Genomic DNA, 12,410 nt, shown 5'->3' with positions numbered 1-12,410 from the left:
AGAACACTAGGAGGCAAAAGGGGCAAGTGTTGGCTGTCAGCGACTCAACACCAGGTGGCCAGCGAAATACTCAAGTCCTGGGTACCGCGCAAACTGAGCTGATAGAAAATACAGTCATCAGCGCAGTACAAGCCATGCAAAACGACTTGCTTGTTCAATTGGGTGAGAAAATGGCCCAGTTGTTCCAAACCAACTTGGCTGGCCATTACCAGCCAAGAGGAGGGACAAACCCTTGAGCTGAAACGGTACTAGACGGTGATAACCGTCCTCTATTTGACCACCGTAGAGAGCTAGCAGGTTCCAGACGCGATACGCCCATAAGTTTCGCTTCAGAATTGAGTCAGAGGCCGCTTCAGCGGACACCCTGACGGGATCAGTGTGGATAATTTTATCTATCGGGTCGAGGCTCTTACATACCAGACTCTGGAGGGGAATTTCGCCATTCTCAGCAGCCAAGCATTGGCGGCGCCACAAAAAGCTGACCGAACTAAGGTGGGATTATCTTTGCACGGCATTGAGAAGACAGTTTAGGGATGGTCGGACGGATATAGACATCAGGGAGGCAATTCGCGATCGGAAACAAAAAGAAAAAGAAGGATTCGATGAATTTTATGAGGCCTTGTCCGAAATGATGGATGCGCTTAAAATGCCCTTGACTTAGGTTCGAAGTTGTGGAGATTTTAAGGCGGAATTTGAGGCCAGACATTAGACATGAGATTCTGAACCTGCAAATCAAAACTGTGGAAAATTTAAGAGAAGTTTGTCGTCGCAGGGAAAACTTTCTTGAGGATTTGCGAAAGACCCAGGAATACCAAAAGTTGGGTTTCAGTCCGTAGGCCAGTCGCAGAGCTAGTCGAGGGGGTACCGTGGGAAGAGCAGAGGAGTTTTCGGAAGAGGAAGTTGGTCAGGAAGTTGGGGCGGTAGCACTCATTTGTTGGAATTGCCACAAAGAGGGCCACCGGTACCAAGACTGCGGATCAAAGAGAAAAATTATCTGCTATGGTTGCGGGGCTAACAACGCGTATGAAACGACCTGTGTTCACTGTCAAAAAAACGGGATTTCGAACACAGGCAGCAGCCGCTTGCAGTCCTGTGTTCTCAGAAACAAGGCGACACACACGGAGACGAGTCAACAGTAGGATCTGATCAGTCTGAGCCAGTAGGAGATAATAGGATGCAGAATTTAGAAGGCCACATGGAGTTTTGGCCAAAAAAAGTTAGTAAGGAAATAAATTTAAATAGTTATTTAGTAGAAAACTCAGCTATTTCAAGGAATTCAAAAAGGATGAAAGAATTTTGGAAGACAGTCCGAACAGTGAATTCCATTCGATTCAAAGCTAATGACCAGCGTCCCTATGCCGAGGTCCGGTTGCTGGATAGAGTAGTGGTCGGATTGTTGGATACCGGGGCGGCGATCAATGTTATTGGTGGCCACTTAGCAAAACAGGTCATATGCAGTGGAGTAAAATTCAAGAGAGCGGCCACGGTAGCCCACACGGCAGATGGGAAAACGCAGAACATTGTGGGAAGATTTAAGACTCCGGTCACTTTCAAGGATATAACTAAGGAAGTAGAGTTTCACATAGTCTCTTCTCTGAATCAAGATCTGTATTTGGGAATCCAGTTTTGGTCCGATTTTAAGTTGCTCCCGGAAAATATGCAGATCGCTGAGATTACATCGGATTCCCATAGTCTCTCTGAAAGCCAACAAGGCAGTCTTAGTGCTGTGGTGGCCAAATTTCCTTCGTTCGCTATCTCAGACTTGGGGAAAACAAATTTGCTCTCGCACGAAATTGATGTGGGGGAAGCCAAACCCATGAAGCAGCGTCACTTCCCTGTGTCTCCCGCTGTCGAGAAGCTGCTATATGCGGAAATCAACAGGATGTTGGAAATGGGGGTGATAGAGGAGTCCCAGAGCGCTTGGTCGTCGCCAGTTGTTCTCGTCCAAAAACCAGGAAAGGTTCGACTGTGCTTAGACAGTCGAAAAGTGAATGCGGTGACGACAAAAGATGCATATCCCCTGGCGCAGATCGATGGCATATTGTCGAGGTTGCCAAAAGCGATGTTTATCTGTAGTCTAGATTTGAAAGATGCGTATTGGCAGATCCCTCTTGACCCCTCTCGCGATAAGACGGCTTTTACCGTCCCAGGAAAGCCGCTCTACCAATATAAGGTGATGCCATTTGGTCTGACTAACGCATCTCAGACGATGACGCGGCTAATGGATCGAGTCATACCCGCAGATTTGAGGAATGAGGTGTTCGTTTATTTAGATGACCTGCTAGTGGTCTCTGACACCTTTGAGAGGCATCTGCGAGTGTTGGGATTGGTAGCTGATAGAGTTCGAGCAGTTGGTTTAACTCTAAACGTAAAGAAGAGCCACTTTTGCATGAAGTCAGTGAAGTATTTGGGGCATATTGTTGGTAATGGAGTTATACGTACTGACCCCGAAAAAATATCTGCGATGTCCGTATTCCCACTCCCGAAAAGTTTGAAATCCCTTCGTAGATTCTTAGGGATGGTTGGGTGGTATCGCAAATTTATTAGCAATTTTGCCTCTGTGGCTGCTCCTTTGACAGATTTGCTCAAGCCTAGGAAGAAATTCCAAATGACGCCAGAAGGTGAGAAGGCATTTCAAGAGCTGAAAAGTATGTTGTGTTCGGCTCCTGTGCTTCGCAGCGCAGATTTCAGTAAGCCATTCTTCGTGCAATGCGATGCTTCTAAGACAGGAGCAGGTAGAGTTTTAGTGCAGAAGACAGAACAAGGGGATGAGTATCCAATTGCTTTCGTATCCAAGAAGCTCAATAAGGCACAGAGAAATTATTCTGTCACTGAGCAGGAGTGTCTGGCGGCTATAGTCTGCATTAAGCGATTTAGGCCGTATATTGAGGGACACGAATTCACAGTTATCACGGACCACGCCTCTCTTAAATGGCTAATGTCCCCAAACTGACCTGCACTCGCGCTTAGCCCGTTGGGCATTAAAGCTGCAAGGCTTTAATTTTAAAATAGAGCACCGCAGTGGGAGGCTCAATATGGTGCCGGATGCTCTATCCAGAGTTAATGAAGCAGAAATGGCCAGCATTGTAGCGAGCCAGGGTTTAATGGTTGATCTTCAGTCGCCAGAGTTTAAATCCGGGAAATATGTCGAGTTGCTAGAGCGAGTTAAGGCTAATGAGGAGAAGTTGCCTGACCTAAAGGTAAGGGATGGACTATTATACCGAAGATCCGAGCACGCAAAAAGGGATCCTTTACATGATACCTTCATTTGGAAGCTGTGGATACCAGCAGGTTTATTGCCTGAAGTATTAAAGAAAAATCATGATGATCCTCTTGCTTCGCATGGTGGTATCCATAAAACGCTTGAACGGAGTCGGCGTTACTACTATTGGCCCAGCTTAGTAAACGATGTAAAATCGTATATCCAATCCTGTGAAGTCTGTAAGACCACCAAAGCGCCGAACAGGACTCAGCGACCGCTAATAGGCGTTGCGCCTGAGTCGCAAAGATTTTTCCAGCGTTTGTATATTGATTTCCTTGGACCATATCCACGCTCTCGTAGCGGCAATGTTGGGATATTTATTTTGCTGGATCACTATTCCAAGTTTGTGTTCCTGAAAGCCGTGAAGAAACTCACGGCAGATGTGGTCCTAAAATATCTACAGCAGGAATTGTTCCACACTTTTGGAGTGCCGGAGACGTTAGTGTCCGATAATGGTTCTCAGTTTAGGGCTGAGGCGATTCAAAAGTTCTTAAGGGAGCATGAGATCTCGCACACTCTAACAGCCGCGTAAAGCCCACAGGCGAATGCATCTGAAAGGGTGAATCGTTCGGTGATCGCTGCTATTCGATTCTATGTTAGAGCAGACCAAAAAGATTGGGACGAGCAGCTAAGTAGCATTTGTTGCGCCCTTCGCTCAGAAGTGCATTCGGCAACCGGCACAACCCTATATTACATGGCGTTCGGACAGCACTTCATGACGTCCGGGTCGTCATATAAACTGTTAAGGCTATTGGGCCTTTTGGAGGACAGGTCGGCAGTTTTTTCTCGAGAGGATTCTTTGGAATTGGTGAAGTTAAAGGCAATGGAGGTGATGGGCAAACAGAATGCCAAGAACTAACGTCAATACAATTTGCGAGCTAGGGACGTGGTTTACGCTGAAGGACAGAAAGTTTATCGGAAGAACTTCAAGCAAAGCAGCTTTCTGGGCGGATAGAATTCCAAACTGGGACCCGCTTATATAAAGGCGAGAGTTCGGAAGAAGCTTGGCAATTCCTGCTATGAGCTGGAGGATTTGAATGGTCGAGCTATAGGGCGGTTTCATGCGAAGGACATGAAGCAGTAGACCGGATAGGCTACAACCTTTGGGTGGATCAGCCTTCGGGTGTCTAACCCCAAGTCTGCTCTTCAGAGGGGGCTTTTGTAGAGCTTGTAGCATGGGAGTTGGTTTTTAGCGCCACCTAGGGGTGGGTGAGCGACGTAAGAAGGAGGAAAGGTAGATCAGGAAGGGAGAGCAACAGAGTGAAATGTCAACCTGCTCTGGGGCACAAGTAGTTAAATAACCCGGCTTTCGGGACCTTTGATGTCGGTAAAAAGGGTAATAAAAATGCAATTAATGGATTAGCTGTCAAAATTAGAGTGGTTTAGATAATAAAAATGCACTTAGTTAGGGGGAGATATGAACCTGTCATAAGAGGGGGTAATAAAGATGGAATAAATTAGGGTCAGTGCATGTAAAAGGACACTTGAGATCAAGTGTTCAAGGGTTCCCACAGGGATATGGATACGAGTGCGAATGCAACGGAGCGATCCCGGTAGCGATCCCGGATCGATGCACGTGCACCGACGACCCCTCACTTAGAGGGTGAGGCAATTGAAAAAGGGCGCACCGGGGAGATCCTGCACCGACAGGAGTGATCCTGACCCACACGTGTACGTTCACCCACGTAAGGCAATTGAAAAAGGGCGCACGGCGGCGGTCCTGCTCCGCCCGGATAAGGCAATTGAAAAAGGGCGCACCGGGGAGATCCTGCACCGACAGGAGTGATCCTGACCCACACGTGTACGTTCACTCACTTAAGGCAATTGAAAAAGGGCGCACGGCGGCGGTCCTGCTCCGCCCGGAGTGATCCTGAGCATCCCGTGTACGTTCACCCACGATCCTCGTTTGAAAAAGGGACGGGGTGGATCCTCGTTTGAACAAGGGCGCCAGACGTGATCGTTCAGGCAACATCCTCAATTGATAAAGGGACGGGGTGTAAGTGAAGAAGGGCGCCAGAGTCGAAACATGTTCCCACCCACGACTCAGGACTGTGATTTTCCCTGTGAGATACCTCACTTGAAAAAGGTCACTTGTTTTCCCACTGAAGGGCCGCTGGAAAGAGGATCAGAGCAGTCAAATTTTCCCACCCTCATCCCACCTACACTAGATCAAGTGCGTGCAACAACCTGCTCAATTAGTTCACCAAAGTAGAGATGGTGAAGGATGCACTTGTAACGGTTTCTCAACAGTCTGTGCAATGTGAAACACCCCATCCACCCAAAACTCAAATCCACAGTCAATCTGAAAAGTAAAGGCTGCAAAAGAAATATCCCATATCCCATTTCCACCATTAAAAAAATGCTATCTATTTATTTATTTATTTTTTTTTTTGTAAATATAATTTTATTTTTCAAGTATAATAATCAAAAGCGATGTTCCAAATTAACATACATTTTCATAATTTTTAATGATTTTTGTGAGCGTACAGTAATGAAATGGCAAGCACATGTATCAACTCCATCCTCGACATTGTCATGTGCCCAACAACAAGATGTGAAATGTTGCCCATGAATATTGGAAACCAGCGGTGAATCAGCCATCCTTTTATAAAAATATTTGAGCGACTCCTCCAGATATTGCTCATGTTAGGGGAAAATTCGATGTTTAAACATTTTCATGAAATTATTTATTTTTATTATAAGTTGTTGAATGCTATTACTGGTTGAGATGATGTCTTTGTTTTTTAGTCTTAGCATTTTGATGGATCCGTGTACGTCTACTTGCAATGAATTCAAAAATTTAAATGAAGTAATCCTTTCCAAATTGTTAGACGATACGTTGAACCAATCCAGTTAATGGCGAGTATTCAACTAGTCGATCATGGATGAGAAGGCAATTTGCCTTTGTATTTATCTCACTCGCAACAGTTAGCTCAGTGGAAATTTTTATATCAGTCGCTCCTGATTTGACACTCTCGTTCTGGTATGAGAGATCAACAACCACAATAGGAGCCTTCGACATGAATTCCATCGGAGATAAAAGAGCTCGGGGTTCTCGATTGTAATAGCTCTCTTGAAATTTTGTATACATGTCATACAAGACAGCAAACCGATTCTCATTATATTTAACATTCAAATCCTCATAGGGATATACTTCAGAATTAAGATATACCTTTGCATTTCTCAAATTGTTTGTAATTAGTTCTCCATTCAATCTAAATGCAATAACAGCAAAACGTGGACGTTCTCTATTTGCAGACATCTTGACATTCCATATATGATGTGTTCCCTGAACCAATGTCGGATTTATATAACAATCCCAACTCCGGAATGCGAGTGGGAGGCTAGCTCCACTCTTTACTACATTAAACATTTTAATTTTAGCACTGTCACTTGGAACGATGTGGGGGATCTTCCAACTTATACTATTTATAGCAATATTATGGATTTTTCCATCAACATTTTTCACAAACATATCATCAGGGTTTTTCGTAAGTAACAGAACGAGCTCATGTTTACAGTTTAAGACGACTTTCTTATAGTCTTCAGCGAACCCCATCAACATTTTTAAAGGTACAGAAAAACTGAAATGTCCTCCAGAAGGGATATTGTCCCCGCCACTCCACCCCGCATTGCGATAAGCCGCTCCTTCCTGTTGGCCGACTGAGAGAAAGTTCTTAATAGTCGTTGTTATTCCAGTAAAACGCGTCCTATCCAATTCACAACCATTCAACTCATATCTTATTTCATCCAGAAAATAGGCCATGCAATTATTTTTGAGCAAACCGCTAACGCCATTTGTACTAGTCGTTCCTGTATTTGAGTCAATAATTTTGCTAAGCGTTCCTTCAAAATGGAGAAAACTTTCACATGGAAGGACATACAAATCTTGGTTTTGCAAACTGATCCGTACTTCATCATTTGCTTTGAAGCTCTGCTGATATGAATAATATGAATGAAATTCTTTTTTAATAATAGATTCATCGTTAGCAGGCTTTTCCTGGACATAAAAGATCTCATTCATTTGAATATTAGTTGATAAACTTTATTTAATATTAAATCCCAACGATTTCAAAATCAATTTATTTTTTAATGTGAGGGCCGGGCGTTGATGTGAAGATGATGGTGCTTTCACTTCAGCTTTAGATTTGATAATGTTATCAAAGGATCGATGAGTACCCCTTTTATTGTAAATAATCATTCTGTCGGTCGTAAGTGGAGACGGATTGATACAGTTTCTCCACGCAAATTAACTAAATCTCCGTCCTGATCAGTTATCCGTATTTCTAGTGTGCTTATTTCTCTGGTGTTCACAGGCAAATAAATCAAATTTCGTGGTGTTATGTTCATTTTATATCCAGGGGGGACATTGATTCCAAATTCATGAAGCACATGATTTGATTTATTCCCTACATATGACCCGCTTATAATGTTGCATTCCAATCTAACAGAATTTATTTTTAAAATATTGACGGGATTATCCGAGATGTAAACTTCTTTCTCATGTGGTCTTAATTTTCGTTTATTAAATCCGAATAAACGACCAATTGATCGTTCATGATTAAAATATACGGTCTCATTTTTAGTATAAACTTGAACTTGTAAAGTGTTGATATTACACTCTATTTTTATACTGTTTAGAAGCTCATACTCCTTGAGCTTATTAATAATATACTTTGAAATATCATCAAACTCATATGAGCCAATTGGTATTTCAATGAGTTTGTTCCCAATATGAAATAAGTTGTTCCCCTTATTAAAATTCGGTATAGAATTGAATGTATAAAAATCAATTAGAGCACATTCATAATTACGTTTTAGCTCAATTTGTGGGAAAAAATTCTCGCTAAGTACTGATGTATTCCCATTTAGAGCTATTGTCAATGATGTAGTTATGCTTGAGTCTGAACTGACTTTATTTCCAATAATATTATTATATTTATATTATCATTATTATTTATTCAAGTATAATAAATTGGTCGAATCCTTTTCTATATCGTCCAGCTTTCATATCATCGTCTTTAGAGATTACAAGAAATCCAAATTTATCGTCCCATCACTTTCGTGAAATTTCCATGAATGTTTCAAAATTCATATCAAAATGAACATGATCTCGATATATGTGACGAAGGTTCACGTTTGACATAAATAGAATGAATCAATATTTCTATGTCGCCCCATACAAAAATAATTGCGAATAGCAGTTTGCTTTTCACACGCTACGTCATCAAACACCATGATGGAATTGTTTTTAGCTTCCTCTGGTGACAAAACGCTGTCATTCGCTGAAAATGTATAATATCCCATTCCTCGTATTGGTTTTACAAGTTTTTCCAAATACTCATATTTTGGTTGATATAAACTCTTTGAATACACGTATATATTTTCGAATTTCAGGCCGTTTGGGTCCTCGATTAAGGCAATCATCACATTGGTTTTTCCGCTATTGGACGGACCTACCACCAAAGCTCTAATCGTGTTTGGTAGCAGTGAGCTGTGACGCGATGTTTACTCTCACCGTCACCACCACTTTCAATGTTTTTTACTATGATTTTTATACCCATGCAGGGTATTATAATTTCAGTCAGAAGTTTGCAACGCAGTGAAGGAGACGTTTCCGACCCTATAAAGTATATATATTCTTGATCAGCATCAACAGCCGAGTCGATCTAGCCATGTCCGTCTGTCCGTCTGTCTGTCTGTCCGTCTGTCTGTTTCTACGCAAACTAGTCCCTCAGTTTTAAAGCTATCTGAATGAAACTTTGCATATAGTCTTCTATATGCTCTCACTGCTATATATGTCGGAACGGGCCGGATCGGACGACTATATCATATAGCTGCCATACAAATGTTCGATAAATTTTTAGAAAAAAAAATTATAACTTAGCTGTTTTCCCACATATGTGCACTATTTTTTACATATGACCACTCTATATTATTTCTGAGTTTTGGTAAAAATTTTATGAAAATCGGACGACTATATCATATAGCTGCCATAGGAACGAGCAGGAAATTAATAGAAAAAAAATTATAACTTCGTTGTTTTTCAAACTATTTTTATCTACTCTGAGATATAAGCTTATTTTATTAGTTCAGAATTTTGGTATAAATTTTATGAAAATCGGACAACTATATCATATAGCTGCCATATAAACCGATCGGTAGATGTAGGGAAAATGTAAAACTTGACAAATGTCAAACAGGGTACAGGTCTCATAAATAATTTAATAAACACTCTTCCCTTTGAGGTTCATATACCTGGGTATAATTACTGTGGACCTGGTACGAAGCTAGAGAAACGATTAGCTCGCGGTGATCGGGGTATCAACGGCTTAGACGAAGCTTGTAGGGAACACGATATAGCATATTCAAATACAAAGATTTGGGGGAACGTCATAAAGCAGACTCGATTTTAATTGATAGGGCTTGGGATCGAGTAAAAGCAGCGGATAGCAGCATTAGTGAGAGGGCTGCATCATATTTTGTTACAAACATGATGAAGCTAAAAAAGAAATTTGGTATGGGAGCAAAGCAACAGAAAAAGAAAGTGGTGAAAAAATCTCTTGCATCAATTATCAAAAAGGCAACCATCGAATTGCGAAAGAATAAGCCACTCGACATATTGAATGCTGTTAAAGTGGCACGCAGTGCAGTATCGAAATCAATGGGATGTAAGAAAAATGTTGTAATTCCACGGGTAATAGCAGTTCCCAAAGTTGGTGGTTTTTTACCATTGGTACCTATTTTAACAGCCCTTAGCGCTGTGGGTAGTTTAGCGTCAGGTAGCGCTGCAATTGTAAAATCAATTAACAATGCAAAGATGGCAAAGGCACAACTTGAGGAAAACCAGAGACATAACAGAAAAATGGAATCTGTATCGTTGGGTAAAGGCTTGTACCTACAACCATACAAGAAAGGCTATGGCATATCATTTTCAAAAAATAATAATAAACAAAAAAACTATTAAATGAGCTACCCAAGAGAGCACTTTCCAATTTTGATATATTGAAGTTTGCCTTTAAAAATATTCCACATTTTCGGGGGGTTTATATGAGAGATGAGATACCCAAAGTACTACATTATTCCGAGTGTGGAATAATAAATTTAGCAGACTCATCATCAGAAGGAACGCATTGGGTGGCGTATTATAAGAAAGGATCAGACTCGTACTACTTTGACAGTTTTGGTAACTTGCAACCGCCTTTAGAAATAATTAGATATTTAGGGGAAAAAATAAGATATAATTATCAGCGTTTCCAAAAATTTGGTACTTTTAACTGTAGGCATTTATGCCTTAAATTTTAGCTAGACTGTAATTCTTCCCATACCCTTCGTAACCACTTCACATGAAGTGGACACTTTGACCTTTTACAAAGCTAGACGTTCTATCCCTTGAGACCGAATACCATAGTACAAGTGGATAGCAGTGGGAGGAGAAATATGCTCCTTGGCGGGTATAAATTCAGGGACCTCGTCTAGGAAAAATATCATTCAGCGACCAGCAAGCGTGACGAGCAGCCACCAGCATCAGCAGCAACAACACCAGCAACAGCAGCATCATGAACCACCTCACCACCACCACCACCAGCTCTACCAGCTCCACCAGCTCTACCAGCTCCACCAGCTCCACCGACTCATCCGCATCATCCAGCTCCAACTCATCCGCCTCATCCAGCTCCAACTCAACCGCCTCCAACCTTCCCCCTGGGGTCACGCAGGAGGACATCAATGCCCTTTTGAGGGATATTGAGGAAGACCCTCAGATGCAGGCCTTCAACGCCTGCAGGGTAAAAAGGAAACTAACCTTTCACAAGCTGCCGATAAATATACCCTTTAATATTTATTCGGCCAGGCGGGTGACGGGAAAGTTCGGCACCAATATTATGCTCGAACTGGTTACCAGAATTGTATTCCTCCCGGATAGGTTCTCGCAGCTTAAGGATAAGGTAATTCAGAAGTTTTCTTCAGGGATGTATTCTCTCCTAAAGCAGCTTCCTGTCGTGCTAAACTTAAAAAGTTCAACTGGATGCTTAGACCAACGAGCAAGCTCAGCCTTGGCAACAAAATGTTGCTATTTAAGTCAATTGTTGTGCCTTCGATGACTTACTGCATCCAATTGTGGGGCATGGCTTCTGACTCGAACGTCATGAAGGTGCAAACGGGACTTGGGAAATTTATTTTTCAGCTTTTATATTTCAGATTAAAAATGAAAACAAAAATAAATAAAAAAAAATATTTAAAACAAGAAAGGAAGCTTACTTCGGCACACCGAAGTTTGTATACCCTTGCAGATTGGTTTTGATGTTGATATTATAAATTTAAATGCTGAAAACACTCACAAAACAGAGTTTCATTACATTTTACTTATACTTATTATGTTTACAGTTTGACAGTTACAGTTTTACATTCCCAGCTTTACATTTTCTCCACATTTACAGATCGTTTATATGACAGCTATATGATATAGTTGTCCGATTTTCATAAAAATTTTACCAAAATTTGTAGTAGCCAGCCAGCTAGTCGGTTCCCCCTTGTCTTTCTATGTCAGCCAGACTAGGTTCGTCGGTTGCCCGTCAGGGCTCCCTGGCCTGTGTTCACCGGGTTAAGGGTAACCTAGTGTATAAGGAGATTCGGTTTCGTGCACTTCTAGCATTGCTCTTTGCTAAGCTCGTCGGATTGTCGTGGGTTTTCCTCATCTTCCCTATATACACACTGCACTACGCAAAAGAAAAGTTTTAAGTGCACTAACTGTAATCTACAGTTCAAAACAACAAAGGATATATTCGGATTCTGGAATGCGCGGACGGACCAGTAAGCTAATCAAGAGAACACCAGGAGTAGGGGTGGCTAGCTGTTATTCGCCATCCCTTTCTGTACCCTCCCTGCCATGATAACTCGAGAGATTATGTTTGCGGTTATCCCTTAATCAAAGTTTATTATTATATTATAATTCTAATTCACATTGCGGCAGCATCAAGATCGATCCACGAAAACTAATTCAAATTACTCCAACATATTGGAAAAAGAATCAATCAATCAAAACAAAGTATCGCATAAATTCAATCATATTGGCCTAATGCCCAAAACAATAACAAAGCGTTATCCAATCGCATCATCTTATCATCTACAAAATCTTATTCGCTCCAAA

At 41.6% G+C, this 12,410-nt stretch overlaps 1 long non-coding RNA gene across 1 annotated transcript; it reads left to right on the top strand.

The window, feature by feature from the left end:
• The first annotated feature begins 6,217 nt into the window (after positions 1–6,217).
• On the top strand, positions 6,218–7,172 carry LOC138929199 (uncharacterized). The gene is made up of 3 exons (XR_011445653.1): positions 6,218–6,753; positions 6,805–6,960; positions 7,017–7,172. It is a non-coding gene; the product is annotated as an uncharacterized lncRNA (long non-coding RNA).
• The last annotated feature ends 5,238 nt before the right edge of the window (positions 7,173–12,410 follow it).

Source organism: Drosophila kikkawai, chromosome X (assembly GCF_030179895.1).
Source record: "Drosophila kikkawai strain 14028-0561.14 chromosome X, DkikHiC1v2, whole genome shotgun sequence".
NCBI lineage: Eukaryota > Metazoa > Arthropoda > Insecta > Diptera > Drosophilidae > Drosophila > Drosophila kikkawai.
This window is presented reverse-complemented; position numbering and strand designations above follow the sequence as displayed.